Source organism: Danio rerio, chromosome 16 (genome assembly GCF_052040795.2).
Source record: "Danio rerio strain M-AB ecotype USA chromosome 16, GRCz13ab, whole genome shotgun sequence".
Taxonomy (NCBI): Eukaryota; Metazoa; Chordata; class Actinopteri; order Cypriniformes; family Danionidae; genus Danio; species Danio rerio.
In genome coordinates this window covers 37,501-53,440 of record NC_141036.1, presented here as the reverse complement: position 1 = coordinate 53,440, position 15,940 = coordinate 37,501, and the positions used below count along the sequence as shown (strand labels likewise).

General features: G+C 36.3%; 1 long non-coding RNA gene across 1 annotated transcript; it reads left to right on the top strand.

The window, feature by feature from the left end:
- Positions 1-5,000: 5,000 nt before the first annotated feature.
- LOC147840089 (uncharacterized) lies at positions 5,001-8,237 on the top strand. Its single transcript, XR_015510731.1, has 2 exons — positions 5,001-7,882; positions 8,011-8,237. It is a non-coding gene; the product is annotated as an uncharacterized LOC147840089 (long non-coding RNA).
- Positions 8,238-15,940: the final 7,703 nt, after the last annotated feature.

Genomic DNA, 15,940 nt, shown 5'->3' with positions numbered 1-15,940 from the left:
CTACCATCGTTTAAGCATACTAGTGAATTATCTTCCATATAATCTTCCACCACCATTCCATTTGTGTCTGTGTTCATACTACCCCACACCACACTATGTGCATTAAAATCCCCACACCATATTCCTATACCTTCATCTTTTCTCCAAATTTTATTCAGCTCCATTAAGGATATTTGCTTACATGGATTGTAAAAATTTATTATTGATACTTTCCCTAGTGCTGTCCACACTTCAACTTTAACACATTCATATTGTGAATCTATACTTATTTCCCTATAAGCCACCCCATTTTTTATAAATGTTGCACACCCACCACCTGAAGTTCCTGCTCTGTCTTTTCTAATAGATATATACCCTGGAATGACAAAATCCAATCGCGATTTAAGCCATGTTTCCTGAATACATATTAAATCAGGCACATTTGTCATTTCATGTATAACTTTCTTAAATTCTTGACCATTCGCGATTAGACTCCTGGCATTCCATTGTATTACCCTGAATGTCATTTTATTTTATTAGCCTTTGCTTGTCTGGGGGTTCTTGAGGGTTTGAGTTACTCTCAGGTTGCCCTAGTAGAGACTGAATTCCCTCCATTGACACTTCTGTTATTCCAAGATGACGAGTTGCCGCAGATATTATGATTTTTAGTTTCTCTGTTCTTTTGTTAGTTTGAGCTGTACAGTTGATTACTTCTGCAATGAATGCTATAAAATTTACCTTGCTGACCATGAGTAAATCTGCATCCTGATTTGTTTTGAGAGTTTCTATTGATTTATTCGATCTTTCATTTGCATTCATAACTTGATAGCTCTTCGTGTTTCTTTGTTCATCTTGAACTTTTTTTACAGCTTGAGCATATGACATATTATACTCTGTTTTGTATTTCATTGCCTCCACAGCTTGTTTTTGAGCATTACATCCTAAATACGCTGCACTATGAGGACCTCCACAGTTACAGCACTTAGGTTCTACTAGTTCCCCACATTCACCATATTTGTGTTCACCTCCACATTTACAACATCTTTGCTTTCCCTTACAAACTTCTGCAACATGACCCAGTCTTTGGCAGTTGAAACACCTTAATGCAGGTTTAATGAATGTTCTTACTGGATAACAAACATATCCCATTTTTACATTATCTGGCAGTTGCTTCCCATTCATGATTATCATCACTGTTGTACTTGGCTCTCTTTTCCCACTTCTATTTGTTGTTAACCTTTTCACTTCTATTACCTTTTCACTTAATAACTGATTTCTTAATGTTTCGTCTGATAAAGACAGCGGAACCCCAGTTATCACTCCTTTAATGCCACTAACCTCTCCTGGTACATGGCATTTAACTCCGACTCCTCCAATCTCTTTCATTTTAATCAGCATTTCTTGTTGTTTTTTGTTCAGACAAAATACAAGAACTCGGTTGTTTGATAAATATCTGGCTGAATTTATTTCCCCAATAGCTTTTTTGAGCATTTTTGTTAATCTCATGGGATTATTCATCTCACCTATGCTTGAGAACATCATGATAACTTTATACTCATCCTCCATCCTCATTGTTTTGCTTCTTCCTTCTACTCCTCCTGTTGCTACCTCCTCAGAATCTGAACTTCTGTTCTTGCGCTTCTGAGATCTCTGTTCAACCTGAGACCAATCATCTTCCATATCTAGGTTGGTTGAATCATCCTCATCGTCTAAATTTCCTCCTTCACTCTCTTCATTCACACCACAGCTGTCGCTAAACCCGCTTCGGCATCTTTCCTTCGCCATTTTTCGACCGTAGCGTCAAGCGAGAAGGATAATCCGCTGACTCCTCCTCCTCCTCCTCCTTCTTCTTCTTCTTCTTCAGATTAAATGGCGAGTTCCAATGTGACTCAATATCGCCACACGTCGTGCTGGAGAGAGAGGGCATTTCAGACCGGGTAAACATCAGACAGAGGAATAAACACTGTAAAATGGCGTGATTTCAACACTAAAAACTGTAAAAATGCTACAGTAAAAATCCCAAACCTGGTTAGCAGTATATTTCCTTAATATATACAGAGAATAACTGTAAACTGACTTTCCCAGAATTCCCTGCATGGCACATCCCTTTATGCTGTTTGTTGACATTAATATGCATGTTTTTAGTTGTTTCCTCATCAGTTATGTACATTATAGAATCATGTTACATCTAATGTTCATAAACAATGTTTATTTCATCAATGTAATTGTATGCATGTTACCATGTTTGTGTTTAGTAGCTGTGTTCATTACTATCACATGTAGCAGATTATTCAACATCATTTTCAAAGATCATTAGATCAGTATTAAACACCTTTATAAATAAATGTATATGATTGTGACCATGTGAGTTTCTGTTAAATAAACAGATGCATAGATGATGAAAATATTCAATACTGTCATTATACATTGATAATCATTTAAGCCGCAGATGTACGTTGTGAAAATGAGAATTAACTTTATAGTATTTGCCGTAATTATAACAATAAAATGCTAACATCCACAGCTATTTTTTTACATTAAAATTAACACATTTATTTTTTACAGTGTACTCCTGATTCATTTGTTCATTCATTTTCTTGTCGGCTTATTCCGGGGTCTCCACAGGTGAATGAACCGCCAACTTATCCAGCACGTTTTTTTACGCAGCTGATGCCCTTCCAGCCGCAACCCAACTCTGGGAAACGTCCACACACACTCATTCACACTCACTCATACACTACGGACAATTTAGCCTACCCGATTCACCTGTACTGCAAGTGTTTGGACTGTGGGGAAACCAGAACACCCGGGAGAAAAGCCACGCAAACGCAGCGAAAACATGCAAACTATACCGGGAGTGTGTCACAAGTTGGATGAATGAAAGTGCAAATACAAAACTAACTTTACCTCAATGGCATGATGTAGTAATATTTATTAGTATAGCACTTTCACTCCAAACAGTATAATAACAGTGAAAACATTAGACAACTGCAGAAATGGATTATACTGACATTTACTGTGCATTTACTCATTTAATTCCAGCACATAAAACATGTAAAATGTGCAGTCCTGCTATATACAGAGCCAAACATGATAAAAGAGATAATAAAAGAGGCTTTGGCTGGCTCCAGTGTGTTTGAACTCATTCAGATCAGTCAGCATGTCCGCTTTAGGATCCTCTGAGCAGTTTCTGGAAGCAGTGAAGAAACCAGAGCAACATCATGGGAAGCGGAAGAGACCAAATGAAGGGTTTTATTTATTTATTTACTAAATAGCCTTAATATGTTTACATGGCTGTAGAATATTGTGATATTTCCCCAGTGATGGAAGAAACTAATCTCTCCAAAGCATCAAGTCAATTGATCCAACAATTTCTTTGTAAGACCACTAGCTGATTTTAAGTGTTTGTATGAAACGCCACCCGCTGGCGACCCCTGCTGCTTAATACATGTAAATGCATCAAACTCTGGCCAAAACTGTAAAAGCCCTTGCCAACATGCTGTAAATGTTTATATAAAATGCCAAATGAACATTGCTTTGAATCACTCGCTTTTTTAATGTGATTAGTGAACATTCGTGCTACTAATGAATTTATCATGAAGATAATTGCAAACCCTTAGCCAATATTGCAGATCTGTTTTATCTGTTTAGTTTATTTCATCAAGTTTATTTAATTTTCATCTGTAAGATCATTTATATCATTTTCATTTGTTTTTTTCTTTCTAATTAAATCTAATCAATTCTTGATGTTTCATCACATGATATAATATAAAAGTGTAAAAAAAAAGTAGTTAGTAATTTTGCAATATCTCATTTAAATTTAAATATTTTATCTTCATATATCGACAGAGGTTTGGTGAACAAACTGTTATTTTAATGAATATAACTGTTCAATAAATCTGTTTGGGATTCATGTTTAAAAGGGGCTGTACTCATTTATGCTGAGCACTGTGTGTGTTTGTCTCTCTTTTCACCCCATATTTAAATCTGAAATGAACATATATAAACACGTATCAAATGATTGCTAATAAAATTAAACATACTTATTTTTCATTCTAATAATTGTAAAATATATTTAAATAGCCAATAGCATGGAGTGACTGTAAAGCACATTTATTTCAAGCAGAATTGACAATGAAACTAACATATAAATCACTAGGATTAATCTTAGCCTGGTTATTAACCTGCTCTGGAGCTCATGCTAGCTGCAGAGAAAAATTCTCCATATTATCTTAATACAGCTTAATGTTATCTGCTTTCAAGCAACTGAGTCAAGGTTAAACTCAGCCAGAATAACCATGTAAGTTTAATACATTATTGTATTTTGGTGCGATATCCCCCAGAGCAGATCAGTCCTCATTTCCAGCAGAAATTGCTTATTAAAACAGTTCCAACATTATTAATTGAACCGAACATGTTATTTCAGGTGATTGAGATGTGGAACTCACATCATTGTTGAATCAATCACAAAATCACATTTCTCATTTTTCATTCACCAGTTAGCAAGAAGACAGCTTACATACAACCTGAATCAGGATTTGATTGTAAGGGACCCCACTAAATCAGCTATACTTCTCAAAAACGGTAACCCCATAAAAACATTTTTATTAGTAATGACAGTTTTTATGTTCAACACCTTTTCTACATAATGTCCAGATTAAAATGCTGAAAAAATGAAAACAAAATATTAAAAAACAACAGAGATATAAGTTATTTAAACTGACCTACAGCACACTCAACAGAGAACAAACGTGATTGGTGCAAAACCACGAATACTAATGAGTCATTTGCATATGGTCTATCCTCTAATAAAACACAATTTTAAAGGTTTTATAAGCTTAAATATGATAATCAAAGTAAGGGAAAACAACCTAGACATCAGATAATCAAATTCTGAATGAAAATATGCAAACAAGAACAAAGAAAAACAAACAAACAAACAAATGGTCATGAGAACACTCACCACTGGCGAAATGCTGTGTCTCAACACCTGGTCAGTGGCTCAGACTCTCCAATTCTTCAGGGTAATGCTCCCAACGGTTGTCCTTGATAAGGATGATGTCGGTTTGGTTCTTGCATTGCTTTAGGGGAGATGTTTGGTAGAAGTATGATATATCTACAGAGATATATCCGCCAGACTGAACCTCGACCTGGACTCTTAATTTTTATTATATCTATTAATTGGTGGGAGGTCAGGAATATCTCTTTGAATGCTTCTAGTCACAATTGGGCGAGTTCTTTGGTCATCTTGGATTTATGGAACTCTTTGGATGTTGACTGGAAGTATTCTGGAGCAAATCAGCAGGGAGTGAGGAGAAGGCAGTGACCAGATCATGGCCAACTTTTACTCCTGAATCTACCTGTTAGATTCAGCTGATTTGGGCAAGGGCTCTCCTGTTCCCTGGAGATATCTGGGGTATTGGGGAGCCTGGTCTCTGGTTTAGCCAGAGTAGGCCTCATAGAGAAACATCTTCAGACTCTTCTCGGGTGGCCTGGGTAACCTTGCGGTGTTAACAAAAGGTCACTTGGGGGAGTGGTAAGTATTCAGCCCCCCTGGGTCCACTTGGACAGCACGCAGGGACGGTGGCCTTGGGTGAATGGCCTTGAATGAAGCCCAGTCTTCTACTGGTGATTAGCACCTCCACACAACAGCACATTGTGCATCAACACCACCTACACCAGTCATTCAAGATCTTTTCAAAAAGTCATCAATTCAAACATGAGATCTACTTAGGATTTGTAACCCCAGAATTTACTAGGATTAAGGTTAAGGAGTAAGACTAGTACTTCCATAGGGACACTTTAAAACACCAAATCTAATTTTTATGAGATTTATAACCTTTTCAGAATGACCAGATTTTTCCCTTTCTTTAAGATCCATTATTTCTATGGGAAGATTTAAAATATATTTATTCTCCTATAACTTTTAACCCAGAACTTTTTCAGGAAAAAAAAAACCCTACATGCCTTCTCCAGAACATCTGTAGTGTACATGGCTGGTTTCAGAAATAAGATCTTCTGTAACTCCTAGACATTTAACCCCACAACCTCTCAGTGAAGGTAACCACACTTCATTCTTACAATCTCAATTTCATGGGAATATTGGAACCTCTTCACCTATAAATATTTCAACTTTACCAGTTCCAGTTTCCTCTTCAAAAATCTCAATTTAAATGGGAACATCTCAAGTATCAAGAATTCCTTTTGGTAGTGAGAATCCTTTCAAAAACAAAGCCCTCACTTTAAGGCTCTCACTTAAGCAATGAAAATCACTGTTTGGTTCTATTGTGAATTTTTTTTTTTCTCCACATAGCGCGATTGCAGACATTCACAACTATACAGAATGGCATAGACAGTACACCTATTTCCAAAATTTATTTGTCAGACAGTACTCCATGCCATTTGCAGTGGTCTAATAATAGTCAAACCTTTGGGAGATATTTCTGATGACTGGTTTAAAATCTGTCCAGAACCTTAAAACTCAATATAGTTTGCCAGGCAGCTGCTTTGATGTTTATTCACATTAAATCAGCTCTTTGGACAGCTCAGTGCTCCGGGCATATGTTACCTTGGAAATCTCTCAACGACCTATTCACTCATTGCATAAATGAATTCCTCCTTCAGTGGAAAATCCCTTATCTGCCTCAGTTTCTTGAACATTCATACAAACTTCTATCTATTATAACTGTTTGGGCTAAGGATCTTTGAGGATGTGCATACTTTTTCACAGCAGGTATGAGAAGTTTAAATCAGCTCTGTTTTCAGAGATTAATTTCGGTGTTTAATTTTCACTGCTGAAAGTCCAAACAATGAAGAAAATCCATCCATGCTCAACTACACAAGCCCCAAACCAAGCTGCAGTTTGTTAGTAAGGCCAGCAGGGCAACTGCCTAGTAACTCATTACAGTAGTCTAACTGAGAGGTCATGAAAGCATGAATAAGCTTTTCTGCATCAGTTATTTATAGCTTGTAAAAGTTTGGCAACATTAAGATGAAGTTGAGTTTTATGGATGCTTTAATCTGGCCTTACACAGGTTGCTGTCAGAAATAGCCCCCAAATTACTGACTGAAGATGAGGACTAGGTTAGGGCACAATTGTCAGCTCTAAAAAGCTGACCAATCACAGCTTGCTCTTCATTGAGGTGTGCATCAGTGTCTGACTGCCACAGCAAGGGCTATAACCATGCACAGGTTGTGCTGAAGCATACTTGTGTGCTTGATGCAGCAGTATAAATGCGTCTTTAGGAGTGTTTGTGCTATGAGATTCTCTACATCCAGATTAAAATTTTTCATAAACTTTAGCTGCTTTTCCACTCGTGCTGAATCGTTCTCTAAATGTAACTGCTCCATTTTGTGCCAAACAGGTCCAGGCAGCACTAATACGGTTATTTTCCACTCATGCAGTAACAGCTCTTTGAAACATTAAACAACCCATCAGTAGTTGCCTTTAATGCAATGTAAACTGCTCCCTTTGTTTAAACTCAATAGCTAAAACGCACTTTCAAGTTAATAAAAACAAAAGCAACCAAGTGAATAAACACTGCTATGCCGCACTCATATAGTGGTGCTGCATATAGGTACATGTTACAGCACTTTTTTTAGAGGTCGTATGTTCTGCGCCTCTGGCTAAATTTAATTTGGAGGGGAAATGACAATGTAATGATTGAAAATGTTTGCAGGGAGAATAAATGTTTAAGATCTCTGAATATGAGATAAAATTAAACTATGATAATGCACCAATAGTGCATTTGTATTACAATAGCAGAAATATATTTTGGATGGGCCTTGTCAAAAGTGAGCGGGCACTTTAACTAATGGCACTCCACTTTAATTTTTACAATCTATAAGTTGATTATATAACGTGCTACATTTTGATGGTAAAATATAACCCTTAAAACCAGGGGTGTCGAACTCAACTCCTGGAGGGCTGAAGCCCTGCACAGTTTAGTTCCAACCCTGCTCCAACACACTTACCTGTAGGTTTCAAACAAGCCTGAAAGACTCAATTAGTTTGATCAGTTGTTTAATTAGGGTTGGAACTAAACTGTGCAGAGCTGCGGCCCTTTTGGAACGGAGTTTGACACCCATGTTAAACAATGGCAGTTAAGTATTAGAACATTAAATGAATGCAGCAAGTGAAATAAACAACAAATCTGAAAATGCATCAGGATTTTAAGATCTATTTATCAGCTTGACATTTTTAGAAAATTTTTGCATAGCTACCCAGTATATATTACAGATCAGGAAATAAAACAAAAGCGTTACACAGCCCCATAAATGTCAAACTTGTGTATAACTAAATCACAATGGCCTACTGCTGAAATGCTGAATTTATTATTCATTTATTAACATGTCAAAACCTAGTGATTATTTTGAGAGCAATGCTGACATTTATTAAATTCATTGTGACTAGTTTATCAGAGCATATATAGACTAAAAAAAATCGTACAACAGTACCTTGGACAGCAGTGCCACTCTAAAGCTTTAGAGCAAAGTAAAAAATTATTGAAAGTTGACTTTTTCTACCAGGCTTCGATGATACACATTTCTTATTTGCTTTATTCGATGCGCAGTAGGAAAGTCTCAGTGCATGTAGTAATTGGTTTAATTCTCTCCTGGATCAAAGCGAGATTTATGCCACAAATACAGTGCTGCATGCAATAAACTTGCGTCAGTCAGGTGAATTAAAGGTCTTAAATGCTCAGGATGTCAATCAAATTATTAAACTCACCATTAATAAAATAGTAGGCTATTTCATTATTTTAGATGACTGGTTAGAAAATAAACCATGTATAAAATAAGTCAATGAAATAATGGAGTTATTCACTTCTCTTCCAGAGACTGCTCTATGGTTTAAACCCTTAAAACTATTGTTAGACCAGGCAGCACTAATATGGTTTTATTTTCCACTCATGCTGCAACAGCTCTTTGAAACCTTGCACAACACATCAGTAGTTGCCTTTAATTCAATGTAAACCACTCCCTGTTCAATTAAACTTAAAAGCTGAACTTGCAAGTTAATAAACAAAAGCAACCAAGTGAATAAACACTGCTATGCCGCTCTCATATAGTGGTGCTGCATATAGGTACATGTTACAGCACCTTTTTTTTTTTTAAATGTCATATGTTGTGCGCCTCTGGCTAAATTTAATTTTTAGGGGAAATGACAAATGTAACAATTAAAAATGTTTGCAGGGGGAAAAAAAGTAATTAAGATTTCTGAACTTGACATAAAATTAAACTATGATAATGCAACAATAGTGCATTTGTATTACAATAGCAGAAATATATTTTGTATGGGCCTTGTCAAAAGTGAGTTGGCACTTTAATAGCACTTAACTTTAATTTTTACAATCTATAAGTTGATTATACATTTTGATGGTAAAATATAACCCTTTAAACCAGGGGTGTCAACTAGATTCCTGGAGGGCTGATGCCCAGTTTAGTTCCCACTCTGCTCCAACACTTAGCTGTAGGTTTCAAACAAGCCTGAAGGACTCAATTAGTTTGATCAGGTGTGTTTAATTAAACCTGATCAAACTAATTGAGTCCTTCAGGCTTGTTTGAAACCTACAGGTAAGTGTTGGAGCAGGGTTGGAACTAAACTGTGCAGAGCTGTGGCCCTTTTGGAACAGTTTGACACCTGTTTTAAACAATGGCTGTTAAGTATTCAAACATTAAATGAATGCAGCAGGTGAAATAAACAAATGTGAAAATGCATCAGGATTTAAAGCACTATTTATCAGCTTGACATTTTTAGAAAATTTTTGCATGGGTACCCAGTATATATGAAAGATCAGGGAACAAAACAACACAAACGTTACACAGCCCCATAAATGTCAAACTAGTGTATAACTGAATCATATAATAGCCTACTGCTGAAATGCTGAAAATTGTTCATTAACATGTCAAAACCTAGTGATTTTAAGAGCAATACCAACGTAGTTTAAATTCATTCATTTGACTAGTTTATTATAGCATAGACTAAGAAATCATCACCCCTACTACCCCAGTACCTTGGACAGCAGTGTTTAATTATTAAAAGTTGACTTTCTACCATAGGCTTTGATACGCATTTCTTATTTGCTTAATTCGATGCGCAGCAGGAAAAAGTCTCAGTGCATGTAGTCATTGGTTTAATTCTCTCCTGGATCAAAGCGAGATTTGTGCTACCAAATACAGTGCTGCATGCAATAAACTTGCATTAGTCAGGTGAATTAAAGGTCTTAAATGCTCAGGATGTCAATCAAATAATGAAACTCACCATTAATAAAATAATAGGCTGTTTCATTATTTTAGATGACTGGTTGGATAAAATAAACCATGTATAAAATAAGTCAATGAAATAACGGAGTTATTACCTTCTCTTCCAGAGACTGCTCTATGGTTTAAACCCTTTTAAAACTATTGTCTGACCTGTATAATTTTCTTATGTTAAATGAAGTGTTTACTTGTGGATGTCTGGCTAGCATGCTTTTGAGCCAGCTGTGGTAGCTTGGTAACAGAGCCCTGATATCAACATGCATAATCTATCAGCACGGTTGTCTAACCATGCTTAGAATTCCAGGCTGAGAACAGTTTGTAATTGTGCTACATGGTTTCAGGCTCAGTGGAGAAACCACTAACTGTACTGAAGGGTTCGTACAACAGTTTGGCACGATAGTGGGAAAGCGGTTATTTCTTTGTTAAAGTTAAGCAGATGACCTTTTTATAGCATCTTTGATAGAATATTAGACTATTTCAAACCTGTTTTCTAATTTAGCATTAAGCATTTTTTTTAAAGAGGCTAAGTGACTGCTATTGCAAATTTTTAGGAACCTTCTATAAGTAGGGATTAATTAAACAATCAAACTATTCTTTGATCATCTTAATTACCCAGCATTTTGAATAATGAATGTACTTTCTCTGGACTGGAATATTGCCCTGACCCCTACACGTAACGACAAGGGTTTCTTTTTTTTCTTTGCTTTTAAATAAGTTTAGATGAAGCTTTGATCTATAGAAAGGGGAGGGAAAAAATGGCAATTTAATCTTAACCTAAAGATTAACTCTTTGCTCACCTGTGTCCTGTCCCATATGGACTGGGGATGGACTTAAGACTGGGGTGTGTGTGAACCTGAAGCCCAGAAAGGCTGGAGTGCATGGCCTAAAAAGGCCAGACATCCTTGGGTTCCTCATTCCGAACTGTCAATTAGAAAAATAGCAGCAAATATGGCCTAACATCGGTAGTAACTAAATTAATGCGGATGAAACCGCCCTAACCAACCCCCACCCCTAAACAACAGTAAGCTTGGCATGTATTTGGATCATGTTCATACGTTTTATAAATTTGAAACTGCTCTAACCCAACCAAAAGGAGTTTGATTATATGGATATTTTCATGTCAAATCATCTATTGGATCTTTCATATGCATCATGGTTTCGTTTGTATCTACATCTTGGTCATCTGGATTTCCTTAGTGCAATCTTTGAAAACTCTAAACAGTTTAACCATCCTTTCTCTCTCTCTCTTCGAACACTAGCCTTATCTTGGATTGACATCTACTTGGATACTATGTCACTTAAATCATCATTTTATTCCCATCCACACACCAATGATGGATCTTTCACCAAGATTATTCAATGTTCAGTTTTTTCTTGGATGGTCTTAACCAGCATTTTGAATCATCTTCATCTACTTTTTTGAAGACCAAAATATACCACTGTCTTACACCTTATACTAACTAAAGGGTTTCTTAACCAATACTAAACTAACTTCTCAGAGCAACAAATCATTTCTTAAAGCATTGAAGGAAAATTGACTAAACCATGTCTACCCTCAAGTCAAACCTAATTGTAAATAACAACCTTCCCTCAAACTTAACCCTAAAACCAGATGTTTTGTAACTGAAGAACATTAAATAATTTAACACCTCCTAAAACAATATCTGGTCAATTATTAATTTGAGAACATTACCTCTACTAAACTTTACCTCAAATAAACTGATTTAGTAGTTAATTATTAATATATTAAAATATATATAAATGTAGAGCGAACTAGGGGTAGAGCGAACTAGGGGTAGAGCGAACTAGGGGTAGAGCGAACTAGGGGTAGAGCGAACTAGGGGTAGAGCGAACTAGGGGTAGAGCGAACTAGGGGTAGAGCGAACTAGGGGTAGAGCGAACTAGGGGTAGAGCGAACTAGGGGTAGAGCGAACTAGGGGTAGAGCGAACTAGGGGTAGAGCGAACTAGGGGTAGAGCGAACTAGGGGTAGAGCGAACTAGGGGTAGAGCGAACTAGGGGTAGAGCGAACTAGGGGTAGAGCGAACTAGGGTTTAGGGTTAGGGTTAGGGTTAGGGTTAGGGTTAGGGTTAGGGTTAGGGTTAGGGTTAGGGTTAGGTATAGGTGTCAAAACGAGTTTCACCCTCATTATGTTTCACCCTCATTAGCATATTGGATCTGATTGGTCCAGACTAAAAGGGCTGTATCTCTTGAACGGTAGGTCCAATTTGCATGAATGAGGTGTCCTTTGATTCGTTATTTGTCCGTCTGTCTGTCTGTCTGTCTGTCTGTCTGTCTGTCTGTCTGTCTGTCTGTCTGTCCGTCTGTCTGTCCGTCCATCCATGTGTTGGCTTATGGCTAGGGTTTGGGTTAGGGGTTAGTCAGAGTGTTCGTTCTTGCTAAATGGGGTCTGGGGTTTAGCGGAAACGAACACCACCGGGGGGCGCTAACGAGGGCCACGTGTAGGGTTAGGGTCAGGGTGGGGGTTTTGGGGTCATTCGGTCTCTCTGTGTTTAGGGTTATCGTCTTGGGGTTAAGGGGTTAAGGGCCATGTGGTGGGGGTTGGGGGTTTTGGGATGGGGGTTTGAGGAGGGTTAGGGTCAAGGCTGCATATAGGTATAGGTGTCAAAACGAGTTTCACCCTCATTATGTTTCACCCTCATTAGCATATTGGATCTGATTGGTCCAGACTAAAAGGGCTGTATCTCTTGAACGGTAGGTCCAATTTGCATGAATGAGGTGTCCTTTGATTCGTTATTTGTCCGTCTGTCTGTCTGTCTGTCTGTCTGTCTGTCTGTCTGTCTGTCTGTCTGTCTGTCTGTCTGTCCGTCTGTCTGTCCGTCCATCCATGTGTTGGCTTATGGCTAGGGTTTGGGTTAGGGGTTAGTCAGAGTGTTCGTTCTTGCTAAATGGGGTCTGGGGTTTAGCGGAAACGAACACCACCGGGGGGCGCTAACGAGGGCCACGTGTAGGGTTAGGGTCAGGGTGGGGGTTTTGGGGTCATTCGGTCTCTCTGTGTTTAGGGTTATCGTCTTGGGGTTAAGGGGTTAAGGGCCATGTGGTGGGGGTTGGGGGTTTTGGGATGGGGGTTTGAGGAGGGTTAGGGTCAAGGCTGCATATAGGTATAGGTGTCAATACGAGTTTCACCCTCATTATGTTTCACCCTCATTAGCATATTGGATCTGATTGGTCCAGACTAAAAGGGCTGTATCTTTTGAACGGTAGGTCCAATTTGCATGAATGAGGTGTCCTTTGATTCGTTATTTGTCCGTCTGTCTGTCTGTCTGTCTGTCTGTCTGTCTGTCTGTCTGTCTGTCTGTCTGTCTGTCTGTCTGTCTGTCTGTCTGTCTGTCTGTCTGTCTGTCCGTCCATCCATGTGTTGGCTTATGGCTAGGGTTTGGGTTAGGGGTTAGTCACAGTGTTCGTTCTTGCTAAATGGGGTCTAGGGTTTAGCGGAAACGAACACCACCGGGGGGGCGCTAACGAGGGCCACGTGTAGGGTTAGGGTCAGGGTGGGGGTTTTGGGGTCATTCGGTCTCCAGGTGTGTGGGGTGGTCGACTTGGGGTTATATATATATATATATATATATATATATATATATATATATATATATATATATATATATATATATATATATATATATATACGTGTGTGTGTGTGTGTGTGTGTGTGTGTATTTATATATGTATATATATATATAAATATATATATATATATATATATATATATATATTTAATTATAAATTATAAATATAAATTATATAAATTATAATTATATAAATATATATAGTCTGTTCATCCATCCATCCATGCAGTAAGTGTCCTTTATTGAATCATATCTGTGCAGTTACATATCCCTGATAATAACCCCAACTGGAAATGTTGATTAAATTGCCCCCTCTAGTGTACAAAAGGGGATATGGCATGTGTTCGAAATGGCTAAAAAGTGCAGTACCATAGCAGTTTCGAACAGCATAGGGGGCGCTAATTTGCATTGACCTCTGTGTGTTATTAGATATGATGTTTAAAAGAGCAAACTAATATCTGTCTGATACTGTCACAGTGTGTCTGATATTTTTTTCTTCTGGAGAAAGTCTTGTTTGTTTTATTTTGGCAAGAATAAAAGTAGCTTTGAAAAAAAAAAAGATTAAAAAATATTATAAAAAAGATTTAAAAAATAAATTAAAAAATATATCTGTGTGTGTGTGTGTGTGTGTGTGTGTGTGTGTGTGTGTGTGTGTGTGTGTGTGAGTGTTTGTGTGTGTGTGTTTGTATATATATATATATATATATATATATATATATATATATATATATATATATAAATTATATATATATATATATATATATATATATATATATATATATATATAAATTATATATATTTAATTATAAATTATAAATATTAATTATACAAATTATAATTATATAAATATATATAGTCTGTTCATCCATCCATCCATGCAGTAAGTGTCCTTTATTGAATCATATCTGTGCAGTTACATATCCCTGATAATAACCCCAACTGGAAATGTTGATTAAATTGCCCCCTCTAGTGTACAAAAGGGGATATGGCATGTGTTCGAAATGGCTAAAAAGTGCAGTACCATAGCAGCTTCGAACAGCATAGGGGGCGCTAATTTGCATTGACCTCTGTGTGTTATTAGATAGGATGTTTAAAAGAGCAAATTAATATCTGTCTGATACTGTCACAGTGTGTCTGATATTTTTTTCTTCTGGAGAAAGTCTTGTTTGTTTTATTTTGGCAAGAATAAAAGTAGCTTTGAAAAAAAAAAGATTAAAAAATATTATAAAAAAGATTTAAAAAATAAATTAAAAAATATATCTGTGTGTGTGTGTGTGTGTGTGTGTGTGTGTGTGTGTGTGTGTGTGTGTGTGTGTGAGTGTTTGTGTGTGTGTGTTTGTATATATATATATATATATATATATATATATATATATATATATAAATTATATATATATATATATATATATATATATATATATATATATATATATATAAATTATATATATTTAATTATAAATTATAAATATTAATTATACAAATTATAATTATATAAATATATATAGTCTGTTCATCCATCCATCCATGCAGTAAGTGTCCTTTATTGAATCATATCTGTGCAGTTACATATCCCTGATAATAACCCCAACTGGAAATGTTGATTAAATTGCCCCCTCTAGTGTACAAAAGGGGATATGGCATGTGTTCGAAATGGCTAAAAAGTGCAGTACCATAGCAGCTTCGAACAGCATAGGGGGCGCTAATTTGCATTGACCTCTGTGTGTTATTAGATAGGATGTTTAAAAGAGCAAATTAATATCTGTCTGATACTGTCACAGTGTGTCTGATATTTTTTTCTTCTGGAGAAAGTCTTGTTTGTTTTATTTTGGCAAGAATAAAAGTAGCTTTGAAAAAAAAAAAGATTAAAAAATATTATAAAAAAGATTTAAAAAATAAATTAAAAAATATATCTGTGTGTGTGTGTGTGTGTGTGTGTGTGTGTGTGTGTGTGTGTGTGAGTGTTTGTGTGTGTGTGTTTGTATATATATATATATATATATATATATATATATATATAAATTATATATATATATATATATATATATATATATATATATAAATTATATATATTTAATTATAAATTATAAATATTAATTATACAAATTATAATTAT